Here is a 24,390-nt window from a genome sequence, read left to right as displayed (position 1 = left end):
GGCATTCTGGGAGGGAGAGACATATAAGGCAGCATGAATTGCATTTGTTTGGTGGTATACAAAACAGCTTCCCCTGCAACTTGTCCATTGGCTGCGTCACCAGAAGCAAGTGGCTATCACAGGAATTCAGTTTTGCTCAGTAAGGTGAAGATCCATCACACTCATTCGCTAGCTGGAAAGAGCAAGAGATTAAGCTAGAAGAGCCCTATATAATTATCTTCAACTTTTGAAAGTGAGGTGATAGAAAAGACAGGCTGAGATTTCAGTGACACCCCTGTCATACATCCATTTGTCAGCTTCTCATGAGAAGACCTACAACTTTCTTCCATGCTGCCTCTTAAATATGGAACAATCTCCATGTGTAAAGCCACTACATTCTCCTCCTTCAAATCTCTCCATAAAATCTACTCTGCTGTGACACCTCTTGGAAATCAGACAGTTACAGATCAACTTTTGTGCTACTTAAAATAGAATACTTTTGTTTTAATAAAGGAAATGTACACAGGAAGTTTGTGGGAGACTCTTGCAGTATATAGAGTTAGAACTATAACACATATGCAATCCAGGGCCTGAACAAGACCATACTTCGTTTATTGTAGTCCTTACTCAAACAAGTAGTCACATGGAAAATCCTGGAAGGAACTACTTGTTTTTTAAGTGTCTGTAGAGGTCTTTACTTTAAGTTGTTCAAAGTAGGAAATGTCCAAGTCAGCCTGTTACATAAAATTATTTAACAGTCAACAAAAGTTTAAGACCAAAATAAGAATTAGTCCAAACAAAAATGTCTACTAATACCCATCAAGGACTGTGTTAAAATCATGTGTTGTAAACACAAGGAGAATGGAATCAGAAATTAATGGGCTAAATTTGATCAGAAATTAGGCCTAATTGTGGATAAAATTGGAGGATAGGCTATTCTGCTCACCACCCCCTAAAAAAAGGGGGGAGAGACTTTGTGAGGGAATCATAACACCCAGGTGTAGAAGGGTGCACTAAAAGGAGAAAACTTGATCATCGCTGTCACACACATCACCAAGGATGCTGGGATTTACCATAACATTACGCCTTCACTATCATGATTCTGAAAGGCATTCTGATCACACCAGGCCACAGAGAGGGACCCAGAGGACATCACCACCTTCATTGGCTTCAGCTAAATCCTGAACAAAACTTGGAATATTAGACTTGGTTCCTGTTGTCACTCCCTACCTCAAGTGTCATATTCCTTCCCCACCTTATTTCTTCTCTTTCCTCTCTCTCCATTTGTATTTAATAAGTGTGGCTTACGTGGTCAACATGTGACCAGTAAAGCAGCTAAAAGCAATGCCCTAAACAGCCCTATGCTGGTACAAGTTTGTCAGTCTCCGAGGGGCTGATAAGCCCATATGCTGTGCCTCTGTTTCTCTAACAGGTATAGTTAGACATAAGAGTCAGCAGCAGACACAGAAATTGTGCTTTTTTTATCTCTGATGTTCTTTTCTTTCCCATTTTCATAGAATCATAGAATATCTGGGTTAGAAGGGACCTCAGGAGGTCATCTAGTCCAACCTCCTGCTCAAAGCAGGACAAATCCCCAGACAGATTTTTGCCCCAGATCCCTAAATGGCCCCCTCAAGGACTGAACTCACAACTCTGGGTTTAGCAGGCCAGTGCTCAAACCACTGAGCCCATGGGTTGGGTCAGTGTCAGGGGGTTGGGGGACCCGGGCTCACCCTACTCCACTGGGTCTCAGCCCAGAGCCATAAGAGTGGTGGGTGGTCCCACCATTGGGTCAGCAGGGATCCCACTGCAACACGCTGATTCATATTGCGACAGCTTGCCTGGACTAATGTCTGGTTTCCCTGGGCTACTTCCTCTCACGGTCCATTGGCAGGGTTCTGTAATCTGTGTGTTCTCCGGGTAAACAGCAGACAGCTGTCCCAGCAACTCCTCAGGCTCCTCTGGGGTGAGTGCACTACACGGTAGTTCGGCTGGAGTCCTGCAGCAGGCTGAGCATTGGTCTTGTGTTTCCTTTAAGGAAACAGAATCGGACTTAAACACCGACAACAATAGCAGCTCCAGACCATCTCAACTAATTTCTCTTTTCCTCAAAAGGGATAGCTAATACTATCTAAAAGATTGCCAAAATCCATTTTTCCCCTTATTAAAAACACTTTACAGCTAAAGAGAAAGGGAATAAAAGATATTGTTAAAATGAATGACTTACTTGATACTTTACATTTAAAATGCTCTGTTTTTCCTTCCTTTTCTGTATCATTAATGAAAGATACATTTTTCCATAGAATTCAAGTAGACTGAAGTGCATGTCAAGCAGCAGGGTCACATTGCCAGCTTTGACTCTGTAGATCCATTAATTTAATTGAATTTAATACAACAGACCCCACCTATTCAGAAAATATTTTGAAACTACTAGCATTATACAGATAGAAAAGCAATCTCATTGAACAAGGTTTCCACTGTTACTCTACATAATAATCACTGGTCATATTATTATTATGCAAATTACTTTAATTATATTTTAAATTGTAAAGTATGAGTTTTAGCATCTGTAGCCAATACTTTGCACCCATAATCTAAAATATTTATCTTCACATTGTGGAAGTCCCAGGGCTTGTCTACATGACGTGGCAAAGTGTGCCAGAGGGGTGTGATTTGTAAAATGTACTAACTTGCTTCATTGTAACTTCTTAAATAGGACTACGTTAACACAAACTAGGTACCTTTCAGAGTACACCAGCAGAGTCAACATGGGGCAGTCAGAGTGCTCTACAAATCACACCCCTTTAGTGTAGTTTGTTGGTGCTGTCTAGACTAACTCTAAGAGATTTGCCTCTGAATGTTTAGGCCTTGAGGTTTGTAAAGTAATAGGTGGCTGGATTTCCTGACTTATAAATGCTCCTTATCTGTTTGGAGATGAGCATGAGAAAGAGAATCTTATTAATCATGCCGCTACCTCATTTTTCAAAGAATAATTTGCTTAAAAGTCCTGACAGCACTACACATTTTACTTCAAAAAATGTGAAATACAGTAGGTAGGATAAAAATTTGCAAGGGTTCATTTAGATTTTTATGACTTTTTTGGCTGTGACTGAAAATTGTTTGGTAATTCAATTCAAGTAGAACAGAAATTGATTTACATTTTAAAAATAAATAGCCTAACATTATGCTAATATACGTAAACTGACTTTCATGGAGTATTCAGAAAATGTATTTGATACAACTTATTGCAAGTGGTTTTTTTTTTTTTCACAACAGATTTACCATCCCTGCTGGGCAACACACAAAGAGAGCCTCTTGTGATGAAGTGGAAATTTTCTGTAATAATTTTATGAATCTTATGTGCATCTCAGTTTCCTTTTAAACTTTGCACTGCTCCTCAGTGGGGGCAAAAGAGATAACACTGCTCCTTTAATGACACAGGAAACACTGGTGTAATGTCACTTTGTTGTCTGGGTGCAATGAGCAGAGAGTCATTAAGGAACTGGTTGAAACTGACCCAGATAAACAGAGAGGCAACAGAAAGTCCAAATGACTGATCAATCAACACCTCTCAGAGGTGAAGCTGAGCTGAGACTCAGGCTCTGGCAGGGGTATTGTGAACTCAGCATGGTCTTGCATGGAGAACAAAGGCCTGTGAGATGACTTATAAAAAATAAATGTGGACTCTGAAAGAAGCTGATACTCTCTGCTGAGACTGACTAAGGAAGAGTTATGCAGAGACAGACTGAAAATGCACTTCACTACAGCTTGGCTGGTGAATTGCTCTGGCTTCACCTGAATGGACTATGCTTTAACCCGCATTTCTCTCTGCTCACTTAAGAACTTCCAATGCTATGTTCCAGTTGAATAATAAATCCTACTCAATTTTGAGAGCACAACTTGGGTGTCACTACAAATACTTACATTGACTCCTGGTAGAGACTTATTTACTCTTCAGGGACCAATGTCAGTTGGACTCACTGGGCAGAGCTCAAGGTGTGAAACAGGATGCTGGAGCCCAGTAGCTCAGCCTAGTACATGGTGAAGTTGCATGACCTATCTGGAGGAAGGAGTGGGACCCCTTAGAGGCCCAGCACTATAAAGGGGTTCCCTCCAAGAGAGTGTTTCAAAACTGAGGTATGATTCCAGTCTTGTGGATCCATGACCTCTCCTCAAGCTCTTAGTAGAGGTATAATATTTACATGTTTCACATAAGTGCTTTTTCCTCATATTAACAATGCCCCACCTTCTGAAAAAAAAGGCAATCTGTTCAATTAATGTTATGTGTTGTTGTGGGGGGAGGAGGGTTTGCTGTTGCCCACTTAGGATCTTTTATGAAGTTATGAAGACTTTAGGTGACATATAATTAAAATGTGCCTTTCATTATTTAACTCTTAGAAGTACAGTGAATATCAAGCCTCAATTACCCTTTTTTGGCGAAAGACTTTCTGAAAGACTGTAGAGTTAGAGTGGGTGTGCATACCACATTGGAGCAAGACAGGTGAGGATTAATGGCATGTCCTGGGGACAGACAATTCAATTATCCTTACTCCACAACACTAGCTAGAAGAGTTAAACCTGAAGAGGGCCTTCAAACTAGACCTGACAAAATTTGGAATTCCCATCCCATGGGAAAGTCTGACAATTCACTATTTGTTGCTGGCTAGAACTGAAACCAAAAAAAATGAAGTATTTGAAAAATTCCATGGAATAGAAATTGCTTTGTTTTGATTAATATTTGTTTGCAATACAACATTCCCAAAAAAGAAAAATTTCATTTTGGTTTGCTGAAGCACATGTCAACATTAAACTGCATTTCCCAATTCCTTTTTAGGAGCTGTACGTCAGGCCCCCATTCTCTCCTATGGACCAGGTTCTGTGGCAGGACTACATCTCCCATAATGCATCCAGAGTCATGTTACTCCTATGATACAATACATAGAGGAAATTCATTATGAGAGATGTACTTCGATATAGGAAGATTTAGTTCTCCTGGGTGCCTGCCCAGCAGTGGAGGCATGGGGCCTGGAACTACAACCCCCATAAGGCAATGTAATACAGGTAAATGGAGTTTAGTATATTTTTTAAACTGCTCTGAATGTTTTAGGTTCAAAAAATGAAATATTCCAAATCAGGTTGAACCAATCTGAAATTAATATTTCATTTTATTCTCCAAACTGAATACATCTAACATTTACAGCAAAATCAAAAAGGTTTCCCTCAGAAAAAAATCAGTTTTGTGGAATATACATTTTTTATTGGAAAAATCATTCTGATGGGAAATTCGGGACAAGCTCTACTTCCAACTACAGTTCCTAATCAGGAGGAAACAGTCTAAATGGAAGTAAAGGGGCCTCAAAGACAGCTGCCCTGGCCAGAGGGATACTCATCTCTAGAGACTTAGAGTGGCTACAGGTACAGAAAGAGGACAGCTACAGCCAATTGGTGAAACAAGGCACATCCCTGGGGAATGGGAGGCTCAGTCAATAAACTGTTAGACTACTTAATAAATGGGAGAGATTGACCAACAATCCTCAAAGCGAATGACAACTGGGGACTGATTATATGTGGGCAGTTTCCTCCAAGGAAAAACTACTTTAACCACCTGCAGCCAAACTATGGTCTCAGAACACCTGGCAATGCCTGGGGCTGAGATTAGTCACAGAGTACATCCATGACTATCTTAGGTCATATTTGTGTATTGGGGTACTGTTGGCTGTTGGACACAACACAAGATCTCTTACATGTGGGTCTGTCTAAGAAATCAGCATATCCAACTGTATCAGGATGAGTCTTTTCTACTTTAACTTCTTGGGAGTTTTCAGAGATCCCCATTTCTCTGACTACCAGACCTAATGAGGCAATAAAGCCCTCATTCTATAAGTCTGAATGAGATACATGAAGTTGCCTCAACTGAAGGAGATTTCTCCATTCTCCATGAAACTCTGAAAAACATGCATAACTCTACAAAACAGCAGATTACCCTGAGATAGACCCTCAAGTTGCCAGTGGGGTTCTTAAACTTTTTGGTTGAATAGTGTAGGGATCAAGTATCAGAGAGGTAGCCGTGTTAGTCTGGATCTGTAAAAAGCAACAAAGAGTCCTGTGGCACCTTATAGACTAACAGATGTATTGGAGCATAAGCTTTCTGACCCACTTCGTCAGATGCATGCCAACAGTTAACATTCCATTGGCATTTGATATACCACAGTAATTTCCCTATGGTAAGTAGGACATATACCCTTTTTTAATAGCAGAAGCGAATGAATAATTCCTCCTTCCTAAAGTAAGAGCTTTACTGTACCAATACAAAAAATTGCTTTAGATGATTTACATAAAGGCCCATAGGACATTATAAATCTACTGAGCTGTCGGTTTGTAATCTTCTTCATGCAACATGGCATTAAAAATCAATATTAAAACAACACAAAATAAATAAAATCAGGATATTGAATATTCCTTGTGGCTGGTGCTTATGTTATATAGGCAATACACTGTCAAAATGACTCATCCATATGTAAACATACTGGTCAGTTCAAAGATCCACTTTTCAGAGGGATTCTGGAGCAATACATCTTACACTGTAGCACTCATGAAAATCATACTAGGAAAAAAAGGAAGGAGGGCTGCGTTTTCTGTGATCTAAAAAAAATCTGTCAGCTTCAGTCTAGATAACAAGTGTTAATTTTAAGGTGTCTAAAATAGACTACAGGCTCTGAAAATTCTGAAAGATGAAGTGCCTCTATTGGGTTTTACAATGCAATTTTGTCTAATTATGCTTGACATTTTGTCCATCATACTGTAAGCTTTCTTAGAGGAAAGAGACAACAGCTTATTCCCTCAAGAGGAAAGACAACTGGCTGGAAAAAACTGGTGCAATGCCCAAATGAATCTTTTTTTTATAAATAAACCCCACTAGAAATAACTTATAATTGTCATTGTTGGCTGATACTATATATATGGGAAGCACTGGTCACCTGTTGCTCCTTTAAAAGAATACCAAAACCCCCCAAAACTTTATTTTTTGTCTTATTAATTCATACTGTACTTTTCCAGTTGTCCAGGGAATCTTTAAATGCCATCTCACTGTAACAGAAATACATCTGAGGAATTTATAAGGTTTGAAAGCTGAATGCACATGCCAAAAGCTGATGGAGTGCCAGGGCTATTAATCTTGCTACACATTATGTTTATTGATTAAAATCAGAGTTCTATTGGTCAGGGTAGTACTATTACTAAGCAATAAGAATTTTCCAGGAAGATTGTATGTAAATTTGAAAGTGGTTGCCAGCTTTGTGGGGAGGGGGAGAAATCTATAACTACAGCAGGTTGTAATCTGTGTGCCAGTAAAATGGAATACCACAAAGTGGATTATCACCAGCATTCAGGAGGTTGCATCAATGCAGGTCTTGCTCTCGCTTTTCCATAACATACCCAGGTTCAGCTCTAGGCACCAGCAAACCAAGCACATGCTTGGGGCGGCACAATTTCAGGGGAGGCATTCCGGCCACCTTTTTTTTTTTTTTTTGCTTCGGCAGTTATGATCCCGAAGGTTTCTTTTTTGTTGTTGTTCTTGCTTTGGCAGTTGCGCTCCTGGAGGTTTTTTTTTTTTTTTTTTTTGCTTGGGACGGCAAAAAACCTAGACTCAGCCCTGAACATACCTAAGGGCATTGAAGGTAGAGTTGCCAATTTTGGTTGGATGTATTCATGGAGGTTTCATCACATCACAGTATTTAATTAAAGATTAATCTTTAATTCCTGGAGACTCCAGAGCAATCCTGGAGGGCTGACAACTCAAATTACAGGATTTGGCTTCAGAATTGAAAAAGGGCCTTTATTCAAATACAGAGCAGATTTCAACTGACTGTTAAGCTTTTATTTAAGATATAAATTAGGGATAAGTGAATGGTTTAGATAAAGTAAGATTCATCTAGAATGAAGATTTTTCGAAGTTCATATTGGCTCTGTTGCTGTAAATTGGGGAGAAAAAAAAAGCCTCTCCACTAGCCAGCTGATAATTTGATTCTGAGCCGGTAGGAAACAGCAGAAAAGTCTATTTTTGTTCTCTTCCCTGTCCTTGTGTACATGTGAATTCTATTGCATAAGCTCTGATGCCCACTATTTTTGGGTGGGAAGTACAATCAAGTTCACTTCTGGAATGTGGTTGTTTAATATATTCGCATTCAGCTGGGCTATCAAGCCTCAGAAATCATCTAGAAACACCACAGAAAGGGTGGGAAAAAAATTTAAATGCAGACCAGACTATGGGATTTACTGAGTACTGAAGAGTATCCCACAGAAGCACTAGGTACCATGTGGGCCACTTACAGACAGTGACGCTAATAGTCCTCAATCAGGCATCTGTGTCCTATTGTACTAGGCGCTGTACACAAAAGGGAATAAAAGATGGGCCCTGCCCTCAACAGTTTTGACATATGATGAGAGACAACAACGGGGTAAAACAATTAGTGTTTGAGTCGGAAAGAAAAGAGAGCAGTGAAGCAGTGTAACTAGTATAATAAGCAGCAATTGCAGCACATCAGTTGCCTAGCTACACTGATACACTGAAATTGGAGAGTGGCAGTGTTCAGATCAGGACCCAGATCCATACCCAAACTTTTTCAAAGTTTGATACTGCTCGCATTTAGCGATCCAGTTTACTTTCATTAGAAAAACTTCCATTATTATCAACAAGTAGCAAACTCTAAATATATCGTGTACAACAGTGGTCTTCATTCTAGGTAGATGAATAATGACTGATCATCACCATACACACCCCTTTGTATTATCACTGTGCCAACTTGTGCCTTACTATGCAAATCATTTGAGAGTGGAATAATTTTACTAGTTTGGCACAACTCTCCATCTCTACAGCATCATTTGTACTTACATGGCTCTACAAATAAATGAATACCAACAATAACAATAACTTTTATGACTGCCACTAAAAAAGTCAATACTAAAAAAATGTATTAAAACTAAATAAAAAGATAAGTCAAGTTATTCTATTCATCCATGTGTTCTAAACAATGAAAAATCAAAGGTTTACCCAGACTTCATCCAGGTACGCACTTACTGCTATATTGTAGATTGTCTTATGTCTTTGTCTACATGTTAATATATTTCAAGGGGGGTGGGGAGTAAACACTAGGCGTCTGTGATATCAAAAAGGGAACACAATGAAAAGAATGAGGAAGAACTCCACATCAAGTATCATTTCTATCCTTCTTCCCACCTTCAGATCTCCAATCATACATACCCTTACATAAGAACCAAAACCAAAAAAAGCCCCCAAACAATGCCCCTAACTACTCCTTTACTCAGGTCCAGTCTTAGAACTGTGATGTCTTTAAAAAGGAACACCATCCCAAATAGCTAAACAATCAGAATAAACCAAACTTCCAAACCCTACAAACAGATTCTGGAAGATGTGGATTTGTATAATTTTAAGTGGACCTTGAAACCAAGTACCTCTACCCAGCTTACACAATTGCAGTTCTAACTGGGTTGAGAAGACTAAGAAAGCCAACCCAGAGACACACAGACAAACGTGGTGGGTCTTAGGACTGACCACAGCATAAAACAACCAGGGCAGCAAAATAACAGCTTCAAATAATTCCTGAGGAACACAAGAATGCAGTGGTGCTGGAACTAGGGCTTCAGGAGGTGCTTCCGCACCCCTGGCTTGAAGTAGTAAAAATAAACACCAAATTATTTGGTTTCCATCATCAGCACCCCCGCTATAAAATTTGTTCCAGCACTCCTGCAAGAATGTCTGTTGGCAAAACAGACACTACTCACAATCTGACATCAGATGTAACATCAGACCTTGCCTGCATCACTGAGATCCGGCTAGATACTATTACTAATCGAATACTGGCCCAGTTCCCCCCACCCCCGACTGCTCAGTAAAGCACAAGCCACAAAGGAGCCAAGAACAGGTCAAACTGGTCAGGCTGCTGTTTAGATCGGTCATTCTTGAGAATTAATTCAGCCACATTGTACATAGTTGGATTTCTACAATCAAAAAAGGGGGATCCCATTCAACACTCTAGGTGTCCCTGATACTTAGATAAAAAATAAATAAAATCAAAGAGCAGATTACCCACACAACAGATGCTGTATTTTCTATTCCTATTCAGTGTGAGTGAGACGGATGGTCTGTGATTTCTCAGTAATCTGTATTTCATACTCAAGGAATGTGAGGGGGGTAAGACAAAAAAAACAATCTCCAAGCAAGCCAGACTGAAGGTATGATCTAATGCCTATCCCTACAGCAAATTGATAGTCCTATTAGAAACTCACAGAACCACCTGTGAGGTGCTTCACTTGAGGCTTGGGAGGAAGGAAACATCAAATGCGGGAGGACTGACCTGCCTCAGGGGCTGGAAGGGGGAGGGAGGGGAAAAGGGAGGGTGAAGAAACAGTTTTGTTTTACTTGTTTTTGTAAGTTAAACAACTTCTTTTTTTTTTTATCCTAGGTAAAGTATTGTTCTGTGGGTGTTTCAAGTAGTCTGCCCTGAAGGGAATGAAATCCCCAGCCTACAAAGCAGGCAGGTAAAATGTTCCTAGAACCTACATTCTCCACTTGGTCTCAGTCAATGGCCATGGACAAAGGTTTCCTATCCTAGCAAGTTCTGTTGCCATGAGGCTTTTGGCAGGTGAACACAAGGGCAGCGGACCCAGGAGCATACAAGAGTTGGCAGAGATGTTTGATTCATAGTAAGTCTTTATATCATACTGATTACATCAAAACGTGCCCCATATATTGTACAGAATGGACAACACTCTCAACTTAATGTTACTGTTGGAGCCTTCATTTTTGCACATTTTAATGTGGAACCTGAGAAACAGCGAAAACAAGTAATTTAATTACAGAGAGTATTAAGAATTCAGAGACTTCTGGCCCCCCAAGTCCCTGAAATCCTAGACTTTTCCTAAGCACCAGGGGCAGCCATGTAGGGCAGGAGCTGTAACTACTTTCCAGTGCCTTCCTCATTTCTGTTGGCAAAACCTAAAGATTCTCCATAAGCAGTCATTCAAGAGGCTGGAGATTAGCATCCAGTGGATATTGCACCGATTATGGGTGAGAAGATATTCATATTTTTAACATTATTTAAAATTGGTGGTATTAATATAGTATAATGGATGGGAAAATATATCCTATTTAAATAAAAATGTAGAAAATAGATAAAATTTAAAAAAAATGAACAATTTGATAGAAGGAGTGGGGGTAGGGTAGGTTTGTTTGTTTGTTTGTTTGTTTGTTTCTGTTAAAGTAACCAACATAACATTTAGCTTTCACCACTCCGATCACTTTAATGTTTTATCCTTTTCCCTCACTCTTTCTTCATCTTTCTAGAACACAGGTTCTCAACCTCTCTTTATGAGGCCGCCCTCCCAACATAGTATACAAATTCCATGGCCCAGCTGTGCCACAAGAATGATTTTTCTGCATATAAAAGCCAGGGCCAGTGTTAGGGAGTAGCAAGGAGGGGCACCATGAAATTAAATTGCTCAGGCTTTGGCTTCAGCCCCGGGTGGTGGGGCTCAGGACCCCGGACTGCAGTCCCACGTGGCAGGACTTCAGCTTTCTGCCCTGGGCTCTAGCAAGTCTAATGCCAGCCATGCTTGGCAGACACCCTAAAACCTGCTTGCGGCCCCCCAGGAGGCCCTGGACCACTGGTTGAGAACCACTGTTCTAGACCGTACATTCTGCAAGACAGGAACTGTGACCTCCTGCTACGCATTCAGCCCTTATTTGGAACCTTTGTTATTATTGCAATATAAAGAATAACAACTGTGATTTTATGCAGAGAGGAGGATTTAAACTTCCAGTTCAAAATTAAATTTAAAATTTCCTGACTTTCAAATGTGTTAATTGTGAAACTTATTGTTGTATCAATATCATTTTTGCATTATAAAACGAATTCATTGAATTACTTCAGCTTTCTTTTCCTGTTGTAATTTAACCACTCTCCCCAATATGTACTGCCCTAATATATGTTAGTTTTGAATTTAACAGAATATTGTCTTAAAACCAAACCCAGCTATGTTAACTCTGTCCATTTCCTTAGCCTGTCCCTGTAGTCCAATACTTCTAATTTTAAGACTTACTTATTAAACAGGTTAATCTCATTAGTACAAGATAGGTCAACCTTACTTAACTTCTTTACCAGGCTGTACTACAGGCCAAACAAACCCAAGAGATCTATTGCCTAAATAATGCATGTCAAGTTATTGGACTGGTAGGCTTCAAAATCAACTTGCTAAATTTACATTTAAAGGCCTGTTTCATGTTTAAGAGGTGCTGTGGTTCTACTGCTACTAAAATCAATGACAGCTTGTTTTCTACAAATACAATGTGTTATTAACCTATGTAATGGAAAGCAACAGAACAATTGTAAAATGTGTAGAGTTCTCTCCTTGGTTGTGTCCTAGTATGAGGGCAGGGTTAAGTCAGTGACAAGAAATACCAGCTAACACTGGATATGGAAAGGGATTAATTTGAAGACAGTTTGTCAGAATTCATTTTGACAGTTGCCTGCAATCACAGATTGCCGATCTCAGATATATTTACGATTTCAGAAATGTTACTCTTAGCTATATTAACATGGATTCGCTGTGTCAGTCTGCCTTGATGTACATCCTGACTTCCATGCTTTTGATCTTTACTGGCAATCTTCTCCATTACGTATGATGATATTATGGGTAAAGGTTCAGTATGTACGATCCAGAATATCAGTGAGATATCCATCTTTTACAAAAAAAAGTCTGCCTTTTATATGGAACAGTGTCACCAATTTTTCAGACAACTGCTCTACCACTTACTGCTTATACTTAACCTTTAGCAAACTAGCTACTCCTCCAAATGCTAAGTGCCTTAAAGACTGTCTAATTCCCATATCAGAGGGGTAGCTGTATTAGTCTAGATCTGACACATGCGTCTGACGAAGTGGGTATTCACCCACGAAAGCTTATGCTACGATACTTCGGTTAGTCTAAAAGGTGCCACAGGACTCTTTGTCACTAATTCCCATATGACACTGGAGGAAGGCACTATGGAGGAAGAAGGGTATTTGACCAATGAGATTAAGGGGCCAGGCCAGAACTCTTGGAAGGAGCCATTTCTGATCTGACCAACTCATTCATCTCGAGAGTACCTTTCTAATGGGCTGTGCCTTTTCTCACTGCCAGGTACCACTTCTCCCTCTCAGATAAGATGCCAGCAGGAAGGTGTTGTTTCTGATGTACTTAAAATAGCTAACATCACATTGTTTGGTACTTGCTTTTATATATCTATTTGCTCTTCAAATTCCTCCTTTCCCTTCCTAGTTTCCAGTAAACATTTTACACTCCAGCAACTCTCTATTGGCTTCATATTAATAGAATTTAAGGTCAGAAGGGACCATTCTCATCACCTAGTCTGACCTGCTACATAACAACAGGTCAAAGGACCTCACTTAGTATTCTCTGCATTAATTCATAACTTCTGTTTGAGCATATCTTTTAGCAAGATGGCCATGATTTAAAGACACCAAGTGATGGGGAATCCCCTGTGTTCTTAGGTAAGCCGCTTCTGCCTAGTCTGTTGTTGTTGTTTTTTTCCCCCTAGCTTTGGCCTCCAACCAAGAGCTCTTGTTATGCCGCCTTCTGCTAGATTAAAGAGCTGTATAATGTCAGAATAGTCTAAATCCATTTGGGGTGTATTTCATTCAGGATCCATGTCCCTTCAGTTCTCACCATCAAGGTGTTAATTAGTGCTAATCTTAGTTACATTTTTTTGTGATGAGGAATCCTGTCTACTTGGAATTGCCCCAAGGCAATACCTATCTTTCACTTGTCTATTTGTTATTGACTCAATTTAGCAGCAAATTAATGTATGTGATGTTAAGACAATTTTATAAAATGTAGCAAAGATACACAACTCAACCAAACCCACCAAATAAAGGACCTTAAAGTCTTTCCCATGTCTCTCTAAAAGTTCAATGAAGAGAAAAAAACCCAGAAATTTCTCACCTTTTTAGTTGCAGGTGGAGACAGTTTCCAACGAAGCTGAGTGCACTGTACTCCCACTCTGTTTTTTTGAACAAAAACTTTCTTTTGGGAATTCCTGAATCCTGGCGTGCTAGCAGAGCCTTTTATCACACACACCTCTGTGGATGCAGCTCACTTCTTGTATTCCCTCTTCCCAGTACTTTTCATATCACTTGGCAGCACTGATTATGAGCCAACCAATGAATGACAAACTCTGTGAAAAGAAGAGTTGATTCAGCCATGGCATGGAAAAGCAACATGGAAAGGAAATCTCAATACATAGCTTGGCAGCATCTGACAGATGCAGCAATGCCAGAATAAAACATCAAGTTCAAAACATAATGATTACATAGAGCACTTTGCGGCTGGTAGTAAAGAAATAAAATAATCTACAGTCAGGACCTCCAGTGGAAGGTGGTTTGAAGGAGTTCAGAAAAGATGGAAATCACAGTATGAAATAAGAACTATCAGGTTTGAAGTTAAACCAGCAAATTCATATGACAGGCAGGGCAGTTTTTAATACCATATTGTTAGAATGAATTACTAGGAGAAATCTTTTCTTCGATTACCAAAATTCATTTTCTCCTTTTTTTTAAATCTCTTATTTACATCCTGACCACTTGAAAGTCCTACTAGTAGTAAATTTATGAAAATATGTGCAATTTTTCTATAGAGATATTTGATAATTAACATTATATTTCAAAAGTCAAAAATGTTTCATTCACTATAGATTGAAAGAAGAAATATCTATGCTATATGCCTTTGATTAACCCTAACCCATATTGCATAAATATCTAATGACTTGCATTAATAAATAAGAAACACAAGGGGAAGGCTCCTTGAAACAACAACTGGTCAGAGTAAAAATTCAACATTCAACTACTTTTTAAAAATAAAATAAGGTAGAGAAAACGTTGTTACAAAGCAGAAATCACATTAACATTGGGGAAACATCCACAATGAACACAAGCAATATTTTGTTCAAATCTTGGGATTGTTTTAAGAAAACCAATATTAATGTTTCAAAAAATATGAATTAGGGTAGTCAAAAATTTTCCATTGAGTCTGCTTTTTGACAAAAAATTGTTGAAAGGAAGTGAAAATTTTCATGAAAAGTTTTTATTTTCTGCAGATTTTTTTTATTTTTTTTTTGACATAGACCAAATTTCTGACATCTGAAAAATTTAATCCAAACCCCACAATATTAAGATTTCGATATCTCATCATGGTGCCTCATGATAGTTGTAGTTCAGTTTCCTTATTCTCCACTACAGTGGTATTTCCAAATCTAAGTATTTCAATTTGTGATTTTTCTCTCTTCCCACCCTACCTTTTCATCAATGTTTTTCATAGGAAAAAAATTCATTTTCTAGCCAGATCTATAACAAGCATCTATCACTATCACTTTGCAAACAAACTACCAAATGAAAATCAAATCTCACCCATACGGTTTTTAATGTAGTCGGTAATGAAGTGCATTTTTAGTATGCAAGTTAATATAAATATGTTGGAATAAATTAATCCCTGGTGTTTTCCAGGGATAATGGTGAGATATTTTAAAATGCACACTTTTCCTAAAATATGTCAAGTACATGAAATAATAAATTATTAATTATTATTATTTATTTATGTTATGATAGTGAATGGGGAAGTCAGCTGAAACCAGTCCTTCACTGTGCTAGGCACTGTACACACCAAGTAAGAGACAGTCCCTGCCTCAAAGAGTTTAGAATATAAATAGGTGGGTCAGACTGCCTTAGCAAATTCCATGCTGAGTTGGAAGAGCTACAGCAAGCTTGGGAATAACCTAATATCTGCTGCACCCAGTCTTAAAATACATGGGGCAAGTCAGATGCATTTTCCCCAGTTACAGTTCCTTTTTCCCACACTTCCTCAATGAAAACCAAATTGATTGGTACCAATGTTTTATAAATACACAAAGAACAGCCTGAAACAGACTTGTTATACCACTTTTAAGAGATTTCTGGATTGAGATATTAAAAGTCAAGGTAATGCTATAATGCAGCTACCCAATGAATTGAATTCATAGGCATAAGAATGAATTTGGACATTTAGGACACAAGTAATCCAGTTGTTACAACAGTTGTACTGTGTTGAAATAGAGTTGTACCCTTTTAACTGAATTTTGAGGTATGGGAAACTGAAGTCATTTTGAGAAAGAAATATCATGCTTCTAGACAGTACATTAAATGCTTTGCATTCCAATGATCATGGAGCTAGAAAAAAGGAAAGGAGAGATCACTTGAAGCTTGATCCTGCTTCCAATTTAGTTACCGACACATAACATAATTGTTTTTACTTTTGTGATTAAAAAACACAGGGGAGCGAGAGGAGAGACCAATATGTTAGAATAGGTTGCAAAGTCTCAAAAGTGATCACAGTTGCCCATTCAACCTTAATTCAGTCCCTTTGTGCACAGACATTATAATACAATCTTTAGTTAGTTGATCCTTTTTTTTTTTTCACAAGACTCCTACCTCATTCAGTATACAGGTTCAACACACAAGACTAGAATTAAGATTGCATAGCAAACTATAGATCTGGCATTTGCTAACCTTTGAGTGCTTGCTTTTTAACCTCAAAACATTATTTTAATGTCATTTCTGTATGTTGTACACATATCATTCAAGTGTAGTAAATGCCATACAAAACAAAAATATGAACTCTGTTCCTTACAAAGTATTCATCAGTGACAACCTCTCTGACTTGAGAACTGTGAAAAAGCCTACCACAAAACGCACAAAGCATTTTCTCCAGGCAAATGACATTTAGACTGCTGTTTCTTAACATCTCTGGCAATCTTTCACAGCACAAGTAAGTTAACATTAATAAAAGATTTTAAGATAAATAAGAACTTTTTACAAATATGTCAGAAAAGAAAAAAGCAATACTAGAGAGCAAGAAAGATCCATTAAATAAATGAGGAGAGTGATAAAAACAATGATGATTTTAAAATGGCAGGGCTATTAAACTGCTCTGTTAAATTGGCTTACAAGAAGAAAAACAAAATGAGCAAGGACAATTAGGAGCAGTAAAGACATTGTCAATATTGCTGCTGATAAAGGAATCTGTAAGGGTCTCCTTGGAATAACCTGAATATATGAAAATTAGGGAGGTCATGAAGTCACTTCATCCACATATGTGGGTTTCTGGGTATTCTCTTTCTCTATACAAATACATATATAGATACACTTTTCTTCTTACAGCCATTTGCTGCCCCTTCTTCCCTGGCAGTGAGGAGAGATAGGGAGAGAGAGAGGGGCTGCTTTATAAAGAGATTTCTGTTTAGAAGTTTTTTGTTCCCTGCTCCCACTCACTCCAATACCCTCTCTGAACCTCTCTGAACCCCTCCTACCTGTGTCTAAGACCACTGACTATGCAGGGAAGCAGACTACAATGTCCTGGAGTGCAGTGGATGGAAGAAGCAGACAGCTACGCTTGGCAAGAAAGGAAAAGAAATAGTCTCTGACAAGAACATATCTGTTAAGGCCAAAGGTCCAGAAGTCTCTAGAATTTACACAAGTGAGGCAAACTCTCAATTCACATTATTCAATTAATATGTACTACCTCATTTGTATGTTTTAGTTTTCTACTGTTGGGTCTTCACCACAGTATCAGTTGCTCTGACACAGTGATAGTGTATTGAACTCAGCAAAAATAAATAATTTTACCAGACATTTGGGTGCCTTTAAGTCCTAGTGAAACTTAAGTATAAATACAAGGTGAAGGTAAAACACTTGGATTTATGACTCTTGAAATATTATTCACTGACCACAGGATGGTCTGTTTGATATCAGGAACGTCAGAATCCTCTGAAGTGGGAGAGGTGAAAAAGCCCATACATTGTGGTGAGGGAAGTGAGCAGGGAGAGGGGATGGAAGGGAGGGAGGAAAATGTGCTATCATCTAAAATAAGGAAAAAAATCTGTATTAATCATATTAATAATGCTGCAGACTCCACAGCAGCCCCAGACAGGGAGAGCCTGGAGGCCCCTGATTCTTTCAAAGGAATCTCTCTCTCTGGTACCCATGAGTCCAACTCCCAGAGATCAGGGCTCATACAGTTGAATCCTGGCCCAGCTTTGTCATTACCACTGGCCTTGCTGGTGCTACACCTCCCCTTACAACTGCACCACCCCTACTGTAAAAGTTCTCTGCTACACAGAAGAAATATGGGGCACTACTGCCCAACAAGAGCTGAGTGAAGTTATTTTGACAGATAGTTTATTTGACAAAAAATGCAGTTTTGCAAACTATTTGCAAAATTTGTGTCAAATTCATTTACTAGTTTGACCAAAAGACATTTTTTCCCCTCAAGTTAAATTCATGGAACTGGAGGAGGTGCCACTGCCACAATGCAATTTATGCCCTATAGCCCCATGGTTAGAGAACTCACCTGGGGTATTGGAGACTCCACTCTACCTGTGGGATTTGAGTCAGGTGGAATGGAATTTGAACACAGGTCTTCCATATCTCATATGAATCACAGGATTCAATCATAATAAAGAAATTCCTTCAGCCATTTTCTCAAGCCCTATCAATGGTAAGAGGGCTTAAATTTAAGGGGAAAAAGGTTGTGAAAACTTCTCCAATTTTAGGAAAAAATCCAAGTTCACTGCCATCTTAGAAAAAGAACATTACAATGATTTACTAGGAACAGAATAGGCAAAAGCTTTTGACTTCAAAGACTCACCAGGTTGCAGAGAGTATCTCCAACAGTGGGAGGTCTACCTTAATAGACAGGAAGGACAATGAGACCTTCCCTGCAGGGTTTCAACCTGGGTAATGCTGTACAGAGCAGAGTGAGGTTTTAAGGTCATGTTCTATGAACTGATGGGGCTGGAATAAAGGTTATTTAACATTGAGATTTGTACACAACTTCCTCTTCAACATTCAGATAACCTTATATTTCAGAGAGTGAACCTTAGTCTTTGGATTCTCTTATGCCCCCGCTCCCTCACAATAAGGCTTCCTTGAAGGAACACAAGGCTATGTTTCACTTATTTAACATGGTAGTTAAACTGTGGCCTCTCCATCAATCAGCAGAGTAAGTTCTATTTGATTTCTTTTTAGGGTCTCAAGAGTGATAAACACTTCATCCATTTTGAACCTGTCTGGTTCTTGATGGAGGACTGATTTCAGCAATTGTACACCTCACCTGTAAGACATCAGAAGATCCAATGTTAGGTGTGAATCAAACCTGAAAGCAACAACCACGTCAGCAGAAAGGCCTGAATGGCATTACGGTTGTTCTCTCCTTCCTGTCAATGTATATGATACAGTGAGATGAGCAGGGAAGAAAAATTACTGGATAGGTCCCATATAAACCCTGGTTTACTGAAGTACATCTGTGTAGGAGATCAGCATTCCCAATAGGCTCCAATAAGAATTAGATTTTTGCTTCTGAGATTTTTTTCCCCCTTTCCTCATCAACTTCTGTTAACATTCTTCTGAGATGAGACCATGTACTTAAGAGTATTCATCCACAGTTCAGGTTTATGATTCACTTCCAGGGCACCACTTGTCTGTGTTTATAATGAATCCAACATACTCCAGGAACCATATCTCTGTGTTTGTTTTAGCTTTCTCTCTCTATGGAACCCTGATAAGAAAAGTTGTCCAGGAAGAGACAGTAATGAATTTCCTTCTGCCTTAAAGTCAATATCAATATTACCATTGTCCTGGAAGAGATCCTGGAAGCACTTGTTGGATCAAATGATAATGATCAAAGTTTGGCCAGGGGAGGGGAGGAGAAACAGCCGTTTGTATGCAAAACAGAAAATTGTCTGCGGTTTGGTAAAATGGGTGTGTGAAAATAGGCCTCCTTTAGAAACTCAGATGTTTCAGCCGTAACCCTGCTTTGATTCCAGTTCTCTAATAGAATATAAAATGGGTTGTACGGCTGTGATCTGAAATAGCTGATGGATGATTTTATTCATTTCCATGGTCTGTCCCATTCCATATCTCAAGCAAAGGCATTCCTGTGATTCTTCCACAGCTCTATAGACTCCCACTCCGGACAATGTCTAGTGACCTCATTTTGACCAAAGTTATAGTTAGCCATTTCATCCCAAACTGAAAGAGTCTGGCACTAGTCAGGGCTCTAACTCAAGATAGAGCTGACTGGAAGTCATGCAGATACCTCTGAGGTGACTGAGGATTTGTTTCGGCTACCACTTGCAGAGTGGTATTTTCTCCTGTTGTACTTCATGGATTGTTTCAACAAGCCACATAACTGTTCCAATAATTCTGGATAGTTTCACATAGTTGCCTATTGCATAACTCAGAAAGCTAAGAAATTATTTGTCTGAGTATGTGATCCTAAGGCCAAAGCCCCATATACTGCATGAAACAGGGAGAAGTCCTTAGGCTCAGGAATTTTAGATTGAGAGGGACCATATTTTCAATACTGTCCACCAATGCTAGCACTGCTTGTGACAATGTGCAGAAGTACGTAAGGTGTCAGATGACAGTTTGTTTTTTTGTGTGTGGGGAGGGGAAGGATTGGTCTGGTGCCATCTGATTTATACCAAAATGAAGAGGCTGAGGTGATGTTTGCCTGGATTTGGCTATCCTTGTAGGGCCAAAGAGATGGCCATTCTTTCACTTAAAAATCTCCCCCAGTTAGAAACGATGAGTCCCTGCTTATCCAGAAAGATGGCCACATTTATATTCAGTAGTACCACCAGGTTGAATTTGGACAGGTGCACATAGAGGACCATTCTAGTCTTATAAAAAGGAGGGTGGCAGGCTCAAAAAAGGATCGTATCTGGGACTAAACAACTATGAAAATGCCTTCAGGTCAGTACCATCTGTGCAGTCTCATCTCTCCCCTCACACACTTTCCTAAGTTTCTCAGTTACACACACACACACACCCCAGATGCAGATGAGGTAAGTATGAGGGGAGGGGGGTAAGTAGGAAGAGGAAAGCTAGTATCATGGGCAACAGAGGTAGCAGGACAAGCTAGTCACAGGTGGGAGAGAACTAGACTGGCTCATTAGAATCTTACTTCACATAAGACCTTTCTAAATAGAAGACTAGCTCTAAGCCCTGGTCTACACTACAAGTTTAAGTCGAATTTAGCAGTGTTAGATCTATTTAACCCTGCACCCGTCCACATGACAAAGCCATTTTTGTCAACTTAAAGGGCTCTTAAAATTGATTTCTGTACTCTTCCCTGACGAAGTGATTAGTGCTGAAATCGACCCTGCTGGGTCCAATTTGAAGTAGTGTGGATGCAATTCGACAGTATTGGCCTCCGGGAGCTATCCCAGCATGATCCATTGTGACCGCTCTGGACAGCACTCTCAACTCAGATGCACTGGCCAGGGACAGGAAAAGCCCCGCGAACTTTTGAATTTCATTTCCTGTTTGGCCACCATGGTGAGCTGATCAGCACAGGTGACCATGCAGAGCTCATCAGTAGAGGTGACCACGGAGTCCCAGAATTGCAAAAGAGCTCCTGCATGGACTGAATGGGAGGTAATGGATCTGATCGCTATACGGGGAGATGAATCCATGCTATCAGAACTCCATTCTAAAAGATGAAATACCAAAACATTTGAAAAAATCTCCAAGGACATGAAGGACAGAGGCTATAACAAGGACCTGCAGCAGTGCCACGTGAAACTTAAGGAGCTGAGGCAAGCCTATCAAAGAACCAGAGAGGCAAACGGCCGCTCTGGGTCAGAGCCCCAGACATGCTGCTTCTATGATAAGCTGCATGCCATTCTAGGGGGTGACCCTACAATTACTCCAGCCCTGTGTGTGGACTCCATCAATGGATTCTCACGCAACAGGGATGTGGATTTTGGGAATGAGGAAGATGATGAGGAGGAGGAGGTTGAAGATAGCACACAACAAGCAAGTGGAGAAACCATTTTCCCCGACAGCCAGAAACCGTTTATCACCCTGGAGCCAGTACCCTCCCAACTCATAGAAGGCGGGCTCCCGGACCTAGAAGGCGGAGAAGGGACCTCTGGTGAGTGTACCTTTGTAAATATTGTACATGGTTTAAAAGCAGGTGTGTTTAATGATTAATTTGCCCTGAATACTTGGGATGCATTCACGGCCAGTACAGCTACTGGAAAAGTCTATTAATGTGTATGGGGATGGAGCGTAAATCCTCCAGGGACATCTCAATGAAGCTCTCCTGGATATACTCCCAAAGCCTTTGCAAAAGGTTTCTGGGGAGAGCAGCCTTATTCCGTCCTCCATTACCACACCAGGCCAGTAGCATGTAGTCTGGAATCATTGCACAACAAAGCATGGCAGCATATGGTCCCGGTGTTTGCTGGCATTCAAGCACCACCCATTCTCTCTCTCTCTCTGTGCTATCCTCAGGAAAGTGATATCATTCATGGTCACCTGGTTGAAATAGGAGAATTTTATTAAGGGGACATTCAGAGGTGGCCGTTCCTGCTGGGCTGTTTGCCTGTGGCTGAACAGAAATCATCCCTGCTGTGCGCCATGCGGTGGAGGGAGGGGTGAAGTGATCATCCCAGAGAATAGGGTGTGGGGGCGGGGCTAGTTGGGTTTGTGATGCACATTAACCCGAAAACTGCAGCCCCTCCTTTTAAATGGCCAACCCAATGGGTGCTTGGTATGGGACATGAGGGCGCTGCTATTTGAAACCATTCCCACATGTTATGAAGGTTAAATAAGCCAAAAGACTGTGGCTTACCATGTCTGCCTGCAAGCCAAATTCTGTTGCCCGCTGGCCCTGAGTGTGTGATCTCTCACACCAAACCGGCAGGCCCTCAATACAAGAGGCAAAATGCGACCTTGTACAGAAAGCACATGTGCTATGTAATGTTAACAGTTTGGTTCACCATGAAAGAGTCTACCCATTGTTCTCTAAAATGTGTCTTTTTAAATACTGCTCTCTTTTTTTCCTTCCGCAGCTGCAAATGTTTCAACGCTCCTTGCATCATCTCCATCCCAGAGGCTAGCGAAGATTAGAAGGCGAAAAAAACACACTCACGATGAAATGTTCTCTGAACTCATGCAGTCCTCCCACACTGAAAGGGCCCAACAGAATGTGTGGAGGCAGACAATATCAGAGTGCAGGAAAGAATGAACGCGAGGACAGGAGGGACACGTGAGAGGACAGGTGGTGGGAGCAATGCTCAGGCTATTGGAGGATCAAACTGATATTCTCCGGTGTATTGTTGAGGTGCAGGATAGGCAGCAGGAGCACAGACCACCGCTGCAGCACCTGTATAACCAACCGCCCTCCTCCCCAAGTTCCATAGCCTCCTCACCTGAATGCCCAAGGTGGGGGGGCCTCTGGGTACACCCAACCACTCCACCCCAGAGGACTGCCCAAGCAAAAGAAAGCTGGCATTCAATAAATATGTTTTGAAGTGCAGTGTGGCCTTGTCCTTCCCTCCTCCTCTCCTCCCCCACCCGACCCGGGCTACCTTGGCAGTTAACCCCCCATTTGTGTGATGAATTAATAAAGAATGCATGAATTTGAAACAGCAATGACTGTATTGCCTCTGCAAGTGGTGATCAAAGGAGGGAGGAGAGGGTGTTTGGCTTACAGGGAAGTAGAGTGAACCAAGGGGGCGGGTTTTCATCAAGGAGAAACAGAGAACTTTCACACAATAGCCTGACCAGTCATGAAACTGGTTTTCAAAGCTTCTCTGATGCGCAGCGCACAGCCAGGAGAAACCAGGAGACAGCAGCAGACGGTACAGTACAGCTGCTAACCGTCTTCGCTAACTTGCAAAGGCAAGGAGCTCCTGCTGTGTAGCACTGCAGTACCACATCTGCCAGCAGCACCCAGGAGACGTACGGTGACAGTGAGCTGAGCGGGCTCCATGCTTGCCATGGTATGTCGCCTGCATGGGTAACCCAGGAAAAAAGGCGAGAAAGGATTTTTTGCTGTTGCTTTAATTGGGGGCTTGGGGGGGGGGGGCTGATGACGTACCCATCAGGCATTGGGAGCTTAACCCAGAATTCCAATGGGCGGTGGAGACTGCAGGAACTGTGGGATAGCTACCACAGTGCAACGCTCCGAAAGTCAATGCTAGCCTCGGTACTGTGGACGCAGTCCACCGACTTAATGGTCTTAAGTGGGGACACATACAATCGACTGTATCAAATCAATTTCTAAAACAATCGACATATTAAATCGACCTAATTTCATAGTGTAGACATACCCTGAGTGTATCTACTTACAACATTAGGTCACAATCCTTCATAAGGACTAGATTGTGAGCCTCTTACCTCACACAAATGGTCCCACTGACTTCAACACTTCTGAAAATAAATATTGACAGTTTTCAGTAGCAAAATTATGCAGGTCTCAAAGCAGGTTTTGGCTTCATTGAGACTACTCATGAGT

General features: G+C 40.5%; 1 long non-coding RNA gene across 1 annotated transcript; it reads right to left on the bottom strand.

Moving 5' to 3' along the window:
- Window positions 1-1,832: 1,832 nt before the first annotated feature.
- On the bottom strand, window positions 1,833-14,224 carry LOC123373819. Its single transcript, XR_006580870.1, has 3 exons — window positions 13,999-14,224; window positions 2,207-2,339; window positions 1,833-2,010 (listed from the first exon to the last, which is right to left on the bottom strand). It is a non-coding gene; the product is annotated as an uncharacterized LOC123373819 (long non-coding RNA).
- Window positions 14,225-24,390: the final 10,166 nt, after the last annotated feature.

This window comes from Mauremys mutica, chromosome 7, assembly GCF_020497125.1.
Source record: "Mauremys mutica isolate MM-2020 ecotype Southern chromosome 7, ASM2049712v1, whole genome shotgun sequence".
Taxonomy (NCBI): Eukaryota; Metazoa; Chordata; order Testudines; family Geoemydidae; genus Mauremys; species Mauremys mutica.
This window is presented reverse-complemented; position numbering and strand designations above follow the sequence as displayed.